Below are 16,131 nucleotides of genomic sequence, written 5' to 3'. Positions count from 1 at the left end.
TTGTTACATCTAAAGTATTGCGGACACTCAAATTTTGTTTACATGATAGCAGTATTAGATGTTTTTAAGGAATAATAGAACGATGCTCTCCATATTATATTCAATGAAAACTGTAAATTGCGCCAAAACCCAACACAACATCGCGCATGCGCTATTGCGGGCTCTGCCACAGATTAGTAAATATTGCAATAAGTGTGTCATGGCGTCGGCCGCCACTACAAATCGTAACTCTAGGAAATACTAACACCTTGCCTGGTATGGTGATTTAAAAATCATTTAAATTAAAACATTTTTTCAGAGTTTGTTCTTAAGTTTTTTATTTAATACTTACAACAAGAGAATAAAGAAATATACAAAAGTAAATTATCTGGCCATAAATCGTAGAGTAACTATAATTTATACATTGTGTCATAGAGCCAAGTATACTTTTTGTCGGTTTAACCTATTTGGCCCAGAAACAATGGGGTTTACTGTTACAAATACAATATTTTATGATCGTGGTTACATTCAGTTGTTAAAAATCTATTTCGGAAATTGTTAGATTGTTAGCTTTAAGCGTGTATTCTAACTGATTGAAATTTTTAATTGATTGGGCCGTAAATCCGTACTCAGTTACTAAGCTAGTTATAATTAAGAAGTACTTAATTAGCGGTTTAAATTTTTCGAAGGTCCAAGATACGTTTTGGGTCACAGAGCCTGTGCAGTGAGTTTGTAACTAATTTTAAGGAATGAGTATAGCCGTTAGATTCTTCATAAAAATCGGTTGTCTGAGAAGTCGGTTTACTGACCATTATCCATTTACCTCCTTCTCTATATCCATACAAAATATCTATTAAACAAATAAAATCAAAATTTCCTTTTAAAAAATGCAACCATTCCATCAGTATTTCTTATGACGTTGTCACGTCAAAAACCTGGTTTTTTGACGACATACAAATTATAAAAACAAAATTCCATGCCATCCCATACTCTAAATATATATACATCAACCAGATCAACTAAATACAAATGTATCGAATGTTTTATTTCCATTGTTGCCATTGTTTCCAAATTTCAAGGTTTATATTCAAATATGTTAGTTTATTTTTATATATCCAGAGCTATTCGCTATTTTGCCAATAGTTAGTCTGTGTTCACCGCAATTTACAGCCAATTCTCACATTTTGTGGAGCGCAATGCAATTAAACCGAAATACGAGTAATAACGCCGATATCAACATGTTCAATAAATAGATATAAGTGTAGTAAACTTTGTTGAACATTTAGGCTCAATAATGGAATATAGATAAAAAATTAAGGCATACTCGAAATATAGTTTTCTTACACAGCGCAGTTTGGTTCGGCAAAGATTTAGTGTCTGTTACGCGATACCTTGGAGGTGAAATAAAAGAAGTCCTAGAGTGTTTTACATAACGATGTAAAATCATGTTAAACCGGGCAGTAAAATCGAATAGTCGTTACAACGGTATAATCGAGAGGTCAGCGGAATGCACGCATCCAGAAATAGTCAGTGCGGAATGACGGAGTGCACGATGTTTACAGCTAACAATGCCGGGGCAACAGTGGTTTACAGGTTATGGACGTTCGACCAGCTTAGATGTAAACGGTGGCACAAAGACAAAGCGATCGTCTGATGATTGACATAGAATTTGATTGGCTCACAGTCCACAAAAAGATGACACATTATATTCACGCTGGTATTCAGTAAAAAGTTATATGATAGCACTAAAATCTGTCAACGACAACTAAAGCATATTTTTCTACTAACTTATTAAGAGATTACTAAGTCCGGTGTTTTTAAACAATAACTATACAACATGCGAGCGATGTAGTTCTAGGTGAAAGCTAAAATATCTGAGTAATTTTTGTCCACTGAAACGAAAGTAGGGAAAGGGAATGTATCTTACCATTAAATACGCAATGCCATTTAATCATTAAATGAAAATTCAATTGTTTGAAACCAGAATAAAATGGCAAACAGGGCATTTCGAGTCTTGTTTATTGGGGCAGGATTATCCGGTCTTTAAACTTATGTAAAACGGATCGTTTAAAATGTTAACGGCTTCGGAAAGACTCGGTTCATTTTAATGTGTGTCGTTGTTTCTAGCTTCTTTGTAGTAATAATGTAATGATTTTGTTTTTTGTTCTTTTTTTTTTCTCTCTGCGGTTATTTGCAATCAGCCCCAAGGCTATGAGCAATTTTTTTCTGTGGTGCTGTCATGTGGAGTGACTTCCCATTGGAAGCATCTACTCGTCTTCTGTCTAGAGCTACTGCCGGTCTTCTAGCTCTAGAATATGGTGACGTTTTAGTCGACTCACATACTGTCTAATGGTGAGTTGGCGAGCAAGTGTATTCGGGTGACAGCTTTACCGCTCTTTGTATTTAGCCAGTCTCCGGATTTCCTCTTTGATTGTTCTCATGTTAAGGTGCTCGTGAACTTCGTTGTTTGTTATGTACCAGGGTACTTTTGCAACTGCTCTTAGGATCTTGTTCTGTTGTCGCTGGAGTATGTTTATGTTCTTTTCTGTTCTAATTTTTAAATCTTTGATTATACAGAAGATAAGATCTGTTAAACAGGTGATTAGAAATAATTGCTTAAGAAAAGTAATTTGTTACTGTCTTGTTTAGAACATTTTAATTTCAACAGAAAATTGATCTAATGACCAGCATGTCAGCGAAACGTCAATGTTGTAATGGATATAAATAGCAACAAAAACTGATGGATTTCATATACACTGGTGTTAATGACCGAATACAAGAGAGCATTTTTTCATAACTATTATAATGTCGGCCAACTGACCAACATAAGTTTACATAATCAACTTTAAATAATCTCTTTTTGAGTTATAAACGTCACTGAATATAATCAGTCAATCTATCAGTTAGTTATTCATGAACAAAGAAAATAGCCAAGCAATGTTTGTTTATATCAATATAAAATATTTATTCTGATACTTTTCTGATAGAAAAAACAATTGTTTCTTATCGTAACAAATGTAATCAGATTTTAAGTTAACAAAAAAATATATAAAAAATGGTGTAGCTATGGACATGGCCGTGTGATGTACGGGAAACGTCTATGTAAATGTATAATCAATAGATTTTGATGACAGCTGATGATTAAAACGTAAACGAACATTGTTACTTTTCTGAGTCGACAGTTATACAAATTGCAAATGTCGATGCGTAGCAAAATAACCTCAAAATGGCGGCGCTTCCCCCTCCACCGCACGCGATGCGTCACCGTTCTCGCTTATCGTAATGAATTTTTTGATCCTTTAGCAATCCAGTAGTTTAATTTAATTTTGGATGAAGACAATAAATTCAAAACTACAACGCAAAAACTGTATTCTCCGATTTTGTTATCATTAGGATTTTTGAATACACCGTACAGGTTGCAAATTATAAAAGTATTCAGGTCAAAAATATTTTTTAAGTATAAATTACTATACTTCTATAATTTCCCACTTAGAAAGTTATAAACCAAGTGTACAGTACACAGTAATACACAGATAACGTAACATACGTTATCTGTGTATTTGTGTTAAGTGTCATCTATCTATTTTTATTAATTTATTACATGGCCAGGGCGTGTCAATTGTCAAGTGTTACCGGCCTGTTGTCAAATTTTGAGATTTCCGCGTTGTAGAAAACTGACAGTAGGAGGACATATGTGAATTAACACTAGCAAGTTTTCTTTCACTATTTAGCTAAAATGCACAGTACTTTAAAATACTTATTTGTCATAAACTAAAGAAACTCATACAATTCGATGAATATTTAAAACGTGACCAATGGGCAATATATTTGAAAACGTCAAATAAAACGTGAATTTACGTGAACATTGATAATGTGAAGAACATCGTAAAGCTGGCTGTCCGTCATTGAACGTAAACAATTTGCGGATCACGTCATACCGGGAATAGACAATGGTGTAACCTGATGAATATAGACATGTTATCTTTGCTTTGAAACACCTTTCCGAGTTCACCTAGAACAAAGTTCTGTTCATTTACGTAGGAAACTAGAGTGAAGGAAATTTTGCAATGTTTGTATTAGTTTGCACTATAATTTAAGTGTGTATACAAGCAAGTCGCGCCTTTGTAGATAAGCGATTGCTCTTCATGTGTGATGGATTTATGACCGCATCTTTATAGTCGCATAATTTGCAATACAAGCAATAAAATAATAATTTATACATCTTTAGTAATTATAATAATTTATCAATTAATAAATAAAGATTTGGCCTAGCTAGCATGGTAATAATGTTTAAAACATGCCTACCAGGGAAGAAGGATTTACAGTAGATTCAACTTTAAAATACGGTTCCATATTTGTGCCGTATGGTATGCGAAATGGCGCAATGTCGTCGACCTAGTTAGTATTGAATAGAAAAATAGCTTTTACACTTCAAAAGAGGCAAAGACTAAAAACTCGTAAAGCCGGATTTGCACTTTGTCACTTTGAGAAGCCGACATGAAATTTCATTGAACGCTCAGAAGAAAATGTTTTTCTCACCAATTCCTAAATAAGCTAACAATTTACAAAAGTGTTATTACAATTCGCCTTCAATAAAAGGTAGGCGCATTTGTTGAAAGTCAATAGTTGGCCTTATCAATAAAGAGTTTTAAATTAAAAAAAAATATTAGTAATAATTTTTGCGTTAATCATGTTAAAACAGTTTTAGTAGGGCTGCGTGAAGTTGGCAGATTGCCGTACTCAGTTATGCAAGAATCGTGAAAACTAACCGTTCGTTACACACCTAGTTAAAACTCGGGTCAACGAACTCTTTAGAACTTTGGCCTAGTTTGGTTTATACTCTAATAAAAGTGTAAGCTTATATTAAAAATTAGGTTCTGTCTGTAATTTTATTTGAATTATAAGAAGATGAGCAGTGTTGGCCTGGTGGCTTCAGCGTGCGACTCTCATCCCTGAGGTCATAGGTTCGATCCCCAGCTGTGCACCAATAGACTTTCTTACTGTGTGGGCATTTAACATTCGCTCGAACGGTGAAGGAAAACATCGTAAAAAACTGGCTTGCCTATCCCCAAAAAGTCGACGGCGTGCGCCAAGAAACAAATGAACACTTTTTGAAACAGCGTAATAAAGGGTACTTTTGGTAGTAGTTGATGGTTTGCGACTGCGATTCAGCAATTAAAAGTGTGTGTGTGTGTTAAGTAATACACACACTTACCGCACACACACCGCCGGCCATGGGCATTTAGAGGTGCTAGAAGGCTCGCAAGTGTTGCCGGCCTTTTATAAATTGGTATGAGCTTGTAAAAAATGTATGCACAGATATTAATACACAATATATATAAATGACTTTAAATGTAAGTTGTTGAAAGTTATTATTGCGGTTAATTATTGATTTGTGTAATTTTCACATTTGTTGAAAAATTGTTTCCATACTAAAATCATCCTTTGTAAATTCACAGCCGGCTGACTCACATCAATCTATCAAAAAATGTTTATGTTACGTATATTTTTAATATCTCACTCGCGCGTTTTAATAAATACAGTGAGTTTATTTAAAAATACATATAAGAATAATGGCTGAAACAGCTAATTACTAGAGCTGTGGATTTTGAATTGAATTACAAAAGAAAAACCAAATCACTATTTCTAATTAATAGTCCTTTTTTATTGACACTTCATTGCAAAAATCAGAACAAATAATAATAATATTTAAAGGGCCTCATAGCCTAGCGGTCTTATTAAGTGGCAGCAGCTAGGTGAGGGGTACCGGGTTCGATTCCCGGTTCGAGGGCAAGTTTTAAATTAATTTAAATTTGTTCTCGGCCTTTGGCAGGGTTGTGCGGTACCGGGCGAGTGCCTAAACCGTACATGGAGGACACGGTCGAATTTCTAAAGACAAGCAAGACATTAAAAAAATCTTATACTTGACGTTGGCTAATGCACAAATCGTGCCAGAGCCATAAAAAAAAATAATAATAATGAAAATTATTTAAAAAAATATGAGTAAAAAATTACTTGTGTACTTTTAATTCTGGCAGCATTTCCCCGCTGTATTGCGATACTTGTTTGTTGAACGAGGAAAGCACCAGCTCTGGGGTCACCGGGTTTATTAGTATGTATGTAAGAATATTGTAAATACTACTGTGTGTTTTAGATACATATAAATAAATAAATTTCTTACGAGTCGACCCAGAACTGCAAAACTAGATATTTTTGTTCCTTTCTGTAAAATTATGCTTACGCTGTGATGAAAGGAGACAGATGCTTAAGTGATTTATACTATATTTTAAGATTTTATTTCTGATATTATTTAGTAAAATCTAAAAGAACCAAAACTAAATGTAAAGGTATAAAACTGATTTGACTTTTACATGTTTAAACCAGCTCACGTCTTGCAAAAAGATCTTGATTAATTAAGATTTTGAAAAAAGAACGCTACAACCTTTCAAGGTCTGGCTTTAGAGGGCTTCAGTTTTTATGAGATCATTTGTTTTTTCTAATAGACAAGTTTTCTAGAAAGCAAAGTCAACTTTTTAGACTCTAAGATAAGCTGGTATTCTATACCGTAGAAGCGAGAATTAAATGCGCACAAAGACAATAAATACAAACAAAAGATTCGTTTATTAGGTTTAAGAATAACTTTATTTCTCATAAGAATTGCATACATAATACTTACTGAGAAACAATATGTAAAACTAAGATTAAAAATTAGAGTGCACAGATGTAGGTACGTATATAAAATAACAAAACAAAACAGAAACAAAAATGTGGGTAGACATAATAAACTTGATCAGTCAACCAAGTAAAACATAAATGTTCGACTTTTTTATATATATAGCAAGTTTATATTGATTATTTTATTATTTTTAGTTTATTGTTCTATTTATATATTTTGGATATATACATGGTTTACAAACAGGGTTTAATTTGTTTTTGTTTAATTTAATTACTAATGTATAATTTAAATTTAGAGGTGTATACTTAATTATTAAATGAATGATTATAGTGTAGTGTTATAAAACTAAATTATAATTTTACAGTGACGGGGTCGTTTGTTTTACTTAAATTTTTGGCTTTTTCGTGGGTTGCTACATAAAAATGGTTGAGAAACGATGCCTTAGTATATCAAGCAAGAAGTTAACATATCACTAAAGACATTCCCCATATAAATGTACTATAAGCCCTAAATAGCAACTCAATTATTTTGTTATTTTCACTCAAGCGCTCATAGTTTCACGCTCTGATACAATTAGATGAATTTTAGCATAGAACATAAAATATCTTACTGGTTATACCGTAGTTAAATCAACTATTAGGTTTTACAAGCTTGGCACAAAAGCCGACATCGTATCCGCGAGTCAACAAACAATACATTGTTAGAATAGTATGGAATCGAAATAGATTCTTTATAGTCCGAGAGCTGTACGCGCCAAATAATCCGTTTACTACGGAAATGCTAGTTTAATCGAGTGTGAAATCCGGTTTAAGAAAACTATGTTAGAATTATAATAAAACTTTATTTGTAAAAGATTTTTAATTACTAAATACTTTTTAAAAGAGACTAGATCATATAATTAATGCCTACAAATTTAAATATACTTTTATAGAAATGCTATGTGCGTGTTTAATACTATTTGAATAATTATTGCTATAGTTAAATTGTACATGTTATGTTAAATATCCTTTTTAGTAAATTAGGTTACGTTTTAATTACTTATTAGTCTTTAGTTGGGCTCGATCGTAATATTAAATGATGTCTGCACAGACAATTTATAAAATAAAAATAAATGGAGTTTTTTTAACATGTTTTTTAGTAAACAATATTGTTGGATAGGTTCCTAAGAAAGCTGTACAATAATTTTTTTACACATTTACTTGACAGGCTTAATTAACAGTTAATCAATTATAAATGTAAAAGCTAAAAAAAGTATATATACTGTATGACTGCTGTCATTCTGTTTTGACAGGACATCCTAACAACATTTCATTAGAATTTAAAACCGATTTGTTTTGCGATAGTCGCTTGTTGAAAAATCTTACTCTTTGTCTATAATATGAAAAACGTAGGTGTACCTATTAATTTATAACTTTCATCTGTCAACACATTGTTTGATCGTGAAGTTTTAAACAATAATTAATTTTGACTGATTACGTTACCGCTAAACAATGCGTAAGACCCGCAACCTTGGAAAAGACATTTCCTTTTTTACAGATTTTTTTACGGCCACGTACCATTGGAGTATCTACAAGTACCTTTATGTGGGTCTAAGCCAGGACTTTTGTTAGGAGCATTAACATTTACATGATGCATTAATCATACTTTGATACCAAAAAGTTACAGAAAAGTGACACGAGATCGCTGTGTGAAATTTGAAGGGAATTTGAACCAAAACCGGACGTCTTTATATAATTCGGTTCGCGTAAAGGCTTTAGGGATTAGTTCTGTAAAACTACCCCATTTTTATCTTCATTATTTATTGTGAATAATTCGATTACTACCAAAACAAAAATCGTATATCAACAATATATAATATTATTATATACTGTACCTACATATGCCGCATTTTTTATATAATTGGCTTCAATCTGACATTTGCGTTATATGTATGTCATTTGTCACAATCATAATAGAATAACATCTATTTATGAATGTTTCACATATTGTTTAATTTTTTAAATGTACCTGTACACACAACTTCAATTTTCATTAAAAATACGTATTTTATTTTAGAGCTTTTCTTAAGGTTTTCGTGTACGTGTTCGTAATTTTTCCGTGATCAGGCGTTCTCGACCATGTACATCAGTCAAGGTAAAATCTATTTATATGCTTAACGGAAATAGTAACAATAAATTTTAACGGGTATCAACATGGATTACAATAAACAAAAGACGATCGTTGCCAAATCGTATTTTATCGTATCATTTGGATTTTAATTAACTATTTGTTTATTTGGGAGTGCGGGTGTTAAATAAATAATGTATTTCTAATGGCGCAAAACGGTTAGATATTAGATTTGTTCCATATGTTTATGCCATCATTAGGTTAAAAAGGGCTTGTTAAACAAATACTACCAAAGAGGTTGCGAAGAAGACTAAAATTGGTATAAAGGTACTGTAACTAAGGATATTTGCGACCTTGAATAATAAATAAATAAATAAAAGAAGGTATCTTTAAAAAGGTTGTATATATCTGCTTCACTTTCGAACTCAATTTACATGTTATCGAATATAAAATTATATAAATTCCGAACTCTTTGGAAAAACAAATTAACCTTAAAGAGGACATATCTCTTTAGCCGCTTTCGCTTTATCATCCCTAAGTACCTATCATGCGCATCTAAAGTGTTATCTCAAGTTCCCAGTAAATGCCCATTTTGGAAGCTTTTAAGATAATTTATTTGGATAGAATTTCAATGCTAGTGTCAAGATTTCAACAAGCGATGACGCTTTCAGACTCCCATTAATTAAAAAAAATTACATTCCATCTTTGATATAGATGGGTTTAACCGATAATCTAAATGCGAAATAGAACGGGAATCATGTTAAGTTAAGATGGTTACCATTCTTTTTATTTGGAAGTAACGTAACTGTGGTTACGATCGTGGTATTTAACCCACTTTAAAATAAGGTCGTCACCGTTTAAACCCCAAAAACTATATTATTATACACATGATTTCAAATAGAAGTTTGTTGGAGTTTGAATATTTAATGTAAGTAATGGCAGGCAACCCTTGTCACATGTGAAGAAAAAGTTTTGACGTGACAACGTCTTATAAATCAATGGAGCCGGCTGCACGCACGAAAAAACATGACTCATGCGGCGTTACCTCGCTCTGAGGCGTTCCATTTAAGGCTTGAAGTGCAAGCGAGAGCGCGAAGCGACAGAGAGGCACAATCGGACTCCGCGCTCTTCAGCGTTCGACATGTCTCTCTCCTACTTGAGTGAGCGATTCGTGACGTTGTCAAGTTCAACTATCGTCAGTAAACCGACTTTACAGACAAGCGATTTTTTTTCGAATACTGGAATGGCTATTTAAATTTTGTATGAAATGATTGTTTTCTATTATGAAATTGTACTTCTCTTCTAGATGCGGACAGTGAAAAAACCCAGAATTTTATAAACTTAATTTATGTTTATTGTATATATTGTAAATGTGTTAAAGCGTGTAATGTAATTGTGTTTCTAATATTTATATATTAACCATGAAGTAAGTGTTTTAAAATAGCCTACAGAGCCCAGTCCCCTCAACATGAAACCGTCCAACATAATACTAGTGTGGTGCAAATATTAACTACTTAGACATAGTTTTTCTGTCCACAAATTTACAATTTATTTACCAAGACACGTGATATTATAATAAACCGTCTATAATTAATATTTTGTAATTATAGACGGTTTATTATAACTAAACTAAAAAAAAATAACAGGTAACCGATGCAAAATGCAGATATGAACCACTGGTATGTACCACTATGTACAGATACAGTAATACTTATAACCATTAAAACGAATTATTCATGTACAATGCAATTTGTTCAATAATCAATATGTGGCTTGTAAATTAATCGTCTATTATCTATGCATGTCTCCGGTAATATAAACCAGTATAAATTGATCAGTATATCATCGATCCGATATTATCAAATTTTAATTATTTTCTGTCTTATGCAAGTGTAAAGCTTAAAAAAAACAGTTTTACTACCCTTATATATGAAAAACTACCACACCAGACATTGTTTTTATATTAAGTTGTTTTAAAATAACTATTTTCTTTTTTATAATGGCGTCATAGTTGTCATAAAATACTCAATTTCCATTTATAGACGAATAAACAATTTCATTGTTAATTTTTTTAAACATTCTAGTTTTTTTTTAATTTAATGAATGTGGCAAAATATTCCATCTGTTATGAAGAAGTGTTCTGTTAACCTACAGTGCACAGACTCTATTTCGTAGGGTACGAAATAGAGTCTATGCAAATGTTGTTGTAAAAGAGGTTACATTGTCTATTCTTATTAAATTGAATTCTATTGAATATTCGATTGAGAAGTGGAAACGGTTTTCACAATAAAATGAAAGTCGCGAACATGCAAAGAGTTTATCAAAGAACGGAGAGAGAGCGAGGGAGTTGTGTTTCCTCTTTAATTGATGTCGTGAAATTCAACAAGATAACGATGTCACGGTAACAATAAACGTGTTTGCGGGTTGTGATTTGTGTTTTGTGATGTTTAGAGATATCAAATGTAAGAGTATTATTCTTTTAAAGAATGGTTTACTATTTTCAAATTGCATTCACATTTTAACAACGAGACTTCCAGCCATAGTGGGTCATAATTACGATTTTTTCCTTTATTGAAATTCAATAAAAAACAGCACCCGTTGACCGTTGAGTCAACCAACGCTTTCGCTTTTTTTTTTATGGCTCTGGCACGATTTGTTGCCAACGTCAAGTATAGGATTTTTATAATTCATTAATTCTTTAGAAATTTGACCGTGTCCTCCATGTACGGTTTAAGCACTCGCCCGGTACCACACAACCCTCCCAAAGGCCGAGAACAAATTTAAATTAAATTAAAACTTGCCCTCGAATCGGGAATCGAACTCGGTACCCCTCACCTAGCTGCCACTTAATAAGACCGCTAGGCTATGAGGCCACTTTCAGGCTACGTTCAGGCCTATTATTCTAAAACGTGATTCGAATAGAAATCTAATATGACCTTTTAAGCCAGTCCTCTATAAAGTAACGTTTTAAGTTAGCGACTTGTCCTATACGCGTTCTATGAAGACTTAAAAGTGAAACATTAAGCTTTTATTTATCGTATGAGTAATTGGTTGAGCTTTCATGTATCAATATGGATGTATTAATTTACAAACACTTGAAGCCGTACGTTGTAGCTACTGCCAACATTATCTACACAATTTATTGCCGTGAATCATTCCCTGATAACGATATGAACATTTTGTTTCCGGGCTAACATTAAATCTTCGTATAACTAATATTTATAAGAGATTTTAGTTGACGCTATTTTTTGGTATACTGTATATTATTCCGTCCACGTAAAGGCTTTACGGATTACTTCAGTAAAACTACCGCATTTTTACCTTCATTATTTCTTGTGAATTATTCGATAAATACCAAACATAAGAAACTTAAAAATATATTAACGATATATATAATATTATTATAAAAAATTACAGTATTTTGATACAGTATATAGTGATAATTCACTGTAATTTTCTAACAGCGATGGATTAGATGGCCACTTTAGAAACCTTAGATGGTATTACGAAGAGTTAACACTCAGTTTGGGAGTAAATTTTGGCTTTTATATCAAATTGCAATTAAACTAAGATATTTAAATATTACTCTTGATAAAAATCTACAGTGTTCTCAGTTGTGCTCCTCGAAAATCATTAAAACAATGTAAAATTGTTATTTTTTTTTAATGGGCCTTATTCATTATTTATTTACACTTCGTTACCTGAAACATACATGTAAAAAGCAGGTTGTATAAGACTAGCATGGAAAATGAAAAATAAATACCTAATGAAGGTAAAGTAGAAGAAGTGCATAAATTATTTACAAAAATACATAAAATTACACGTAACTCTAGAACTCTTCAATACTAAACTTAAATAAAAAAAAAAGTAAAAGCTAATCTTAGAATGAGTAATTATTATTATTTTAAGTAGCTAATTACGATGTAGAAGAGATATGCCTAAAAAGAAGATTCTTGAATTAATTTAAAGACTGAGCTTGTAAGAAGTTCCAAAGCCGGATACTTGTAAATAGAAAAAAATCAGTTTTATAAGTAGGAAAGTTTCAAGAATTAGATTGTCAAGGGAACGCAAATCAAAAACTACGGCCAGAAAGAAACATAAAAGTCCAAATATGAATCTGATGCATACATTTTGTAAACACAACATTACAACTTATCAAGCTGCAAGTTTAATTCTGGATAACACACATAAGAGAATGCGCAAGATAAATTTTAGTAGAAATAGGCAAAAAATACATTCTATTTCATATTCATTATACATACTAGGCTCGAATGATAAAGTAAGGAGCATTAAAAGTGTGTATAAAAAATTCAAACGTGTCAGTGACTGTACAAGTGCGTTGCGTTTTTTAGGATTAACAAAAAAAAATGACTTAACGCGATTAACAACAAAAAAACATGTCATTCCAGAAAAATTATTCACTGTTATTTGCGCCTACATTCACCCGATAAACCCGCGTTATGAATAGATAATTAATTATCTTTAGAACTGTTATGTCAGCTACTTGACCTTTGCAATAAAGTTGTGCTTTCATATTTTATGTAAAGGGGTTTATGTTTTTTTTTTTTTTATGTTAGTGGAATAATACGACTTTTGGACATATTATTAATAAACAATACTTCAGTCTTATAACCACTGATTTGTGTCTTCGAAATTGTGTTTACGCTGTAATTAAAAGAGTCAAATGCCAGTTAAAGTCTTTATTAGACTAGATATATATATATATATATATATATATATTATTTTTTTTTTTTATTCTTAATCCATCTGCGAACAGCCTCTTGGCTTTTATCAGATTTTATGGGAAATGATGGCAATTAGGGATCGCAAATCCAACAATTTTTATTCCCTCCGTAATTTGTAAACTGTCAGACTGCGGCAAGTTTCGCCCGACTGTATATATGAATAAGGGCTAAATGAATAAGATTTTGACAGTTGTGTTACCTGAATTTGGTTTATATATCAAATATATTTGACCAATTCCGTCTTCAACATAAGGGCACACGGGGCCCGTGCCCAGGGCCCCCATTCTCAGGGGGCCCCGAAGGGCCGACAATTTCTCTCTCACATTTATTCACAAAACATTTTTGTCGGGCACATTACACTTTTTTTACAAATCAGTAATCAAAAAAGTTATCAAAAGGTATTTACAAAGCATATACTACGCCATTATATCGATAACTGCGCCTATACCTAGTGTACTAATGAATAAGGATATAATAGAAGACTCAACAGAAATCTGGAAAGAAACCGTTATCGTAATCGTAACCAAAAAACCAGCAGCATTCTAATATCATTAATGACATAATATATCATACTGTATCTGATGATAAATGGTCATAAAAAGTAAATTTTTTTTTATTATAATTAGCTTTTATTTACCAAAAGGGCCCCAAATTCTTGTGTGCCCAATGGCCCCAGCCTAGTTTAAGACGGCCCTGTATTTGACCCATAGTCACGAATTTATTGCGTATTATTACGAGAGTTGTCTCCGTCAGTCACGCAATGCATTTAGCACGATAACCCTGAATTCAATCATTGTAAACCTTTATTTTTTGGAACGAAAGCTCGCCTTGTATAAAAAAGAAGCAAAAACATGTTTCCTCTCGGACCTTGACTCTTGTGAGTGAAAACTGTAAATCGCGAAAAGTGTAAAAGTATTTGGAATTTTGCGGTAGTTATCCCACAAAACATTTATTTTTAGGAATATTTCCCGAAGGTTATGGCTTGAAATGCGGTTTAGATAGATCTTCATTCTAGATCTTAATCTTCAATAAAGATCAACTCAATCTGAGCTGTTTGTAATTGCTAAGTATCTAAAAATAGCAATTATTGTATTAAATCTTCACAGATTGACTGACGTTGTTTAGACTTGGATCGCTATCGACGTAGTTTCATAAGAAATTAACCGACAAATTGTTCACTATTTACACAGGAAATTGTGTAATCTTATATTTTGAATCACCTTTAAAATTGTGAGAAGTGCGATAAGAATTGGTAAATGAATACTAAAACAAAATTCGAATAACAGGGCCCTCTACGTATCTTCGCCATGGCCGCCTTTATCCTTCGTAGATAGCTACGGCGTAGATAGAAACCTTCTATGACAAGTGATTTAGCGATTTAAGGATTTATACCACAGTTATATTAAATTAAAAAAAAGGATCGTTTTGAGGTTTTCATTCTTATACATACGCTACTTTGTTCCTTATAAATTGATTGCAACAATAGTAATTATATTTCATATTAATTGAACTACTAAAGCGTACGATGGGCTCAAATCAAAATAGAGAAAACATTCCTTTGTGTTTTAGTTGACGGTACCGACATGTTCTAATAAAATACATACATTCAGTCAAAAATTCGCAAATGTTGTACTTTTAAGCCACTTTTAAAATAAAATAACTCATGCGAACTGACAAATAACATATCACACGAAACAGAAAGCGTAGAACCGGAAAATTAGCAAAACATAAAACGCAACTGAAAAAGCTAACCGGTAACAAAGCATACCGCAAAATAAACAAAAAAACTTCCTTTTTACCGAAAATAACGTAAAACAAACAACGTAACATCAACAAATCTAAATATAATAATCACCTGAAGACGTGTGTTTAAAGCCAGGCTGGCAGCATGTTACACTGTGCTCACTTCACTTTGCTCACAGTGTGCACGTCCAGTACGTGCGGTGTCAGACCGGGACTGACGGGAAAAGCGGGGAAGCGCGGTTACCTCGCCCCGGTCGATACGGTCCCCGCCCAACAGGTTATGCGTGCGCATTGTAAATATTGCAATGCATTTGCAATGGCGCGTAGTATCATTTATGATGCACAAGAGAATTGTCAATGATGAAGCTTTAGGAGAGATTTTATATGCACTGATTAAATAATTAGAAAATGGGACTGGGTGGGATTAGATTAAATGAAATTTTTCACATTAGAAAATGTTTTTTTTATCCAATAGGAGGCAAACGGGCAGGAGGCACCTGATGTTAAGTGATACCGCCGCCCATGGACACTCACATTGCCAGAAGGCTCGCTAGTGCGTTGCCGGCCTTTCAAGATTTGGTACGCTCTTTTCTTGAAGGACTCGAAGGACTCGAATTTATTCGGAAATACTTCAGTAGTTCCACATAGCGGTGGTGCACAATGGTGATGTTTCAAAAAATCGATATAAGTATATTTGTTTAAATTATTTCCACTAACAAAAAAGCTAAATATATCTATCGAATTCGATCCTTACGGTTCAAAACGTCGTACATTTTTATTTTAAACCGCAAAAAGAGGAAGTACATTTTTTATCTTATGGATTAGTGGGTATGCGCTGATGTATTCGGATCCTTGGATCTCATTCTTGGAACACCAATCATT

General features: G+C 32.8%; 1 protein-coding gene across 5 annotated transcripts in view; it reads right to left on the bottom strand.

Moving 5' to 3' along the window:
* Nucleotides 1-15,482, bottom strand: part of LOC125049493 — a 41,466-nt gene extending 25,984 nt beyond the window's left edge. For 4 of the 5 annotated variants that reach the window (XR_007117013.1, XR_007117012.1, XR_007117014.1 and 1 more), the window contains exon 1: nt 15,362-15,482. The gene's annotated coding sequence lies outside the window, so the exon portion shown is untranslated. The remainder of the gene's footprint in view (nt 1-15,361) is intronic. The other variant, XM_047648830.1, reaches the window with a different exon arrangement.
* Between the last annotated feature and the right edge of the window lie 649 nt (nt 15,483-16,131).

The sequence above is a fragment of the Pieris napi genome, chromosome 5 (genome assembly GCF_905475465.1).
Source record: "Pieris napi chromosome 5, ilPieNapi1.2, whole genome shotgun sequence".
Lineage (NCBI taxonomy): Eukaryota > Metazoa > Arthropoda > Insecta > Lepidoptera > Pieridae > Pieris > Pieris napi.
The sequence above is the reverse complement of the archived record's forward strand: the minus strand, read 5'-3'. Positions and strand labels throughout refer to the sequence as shown.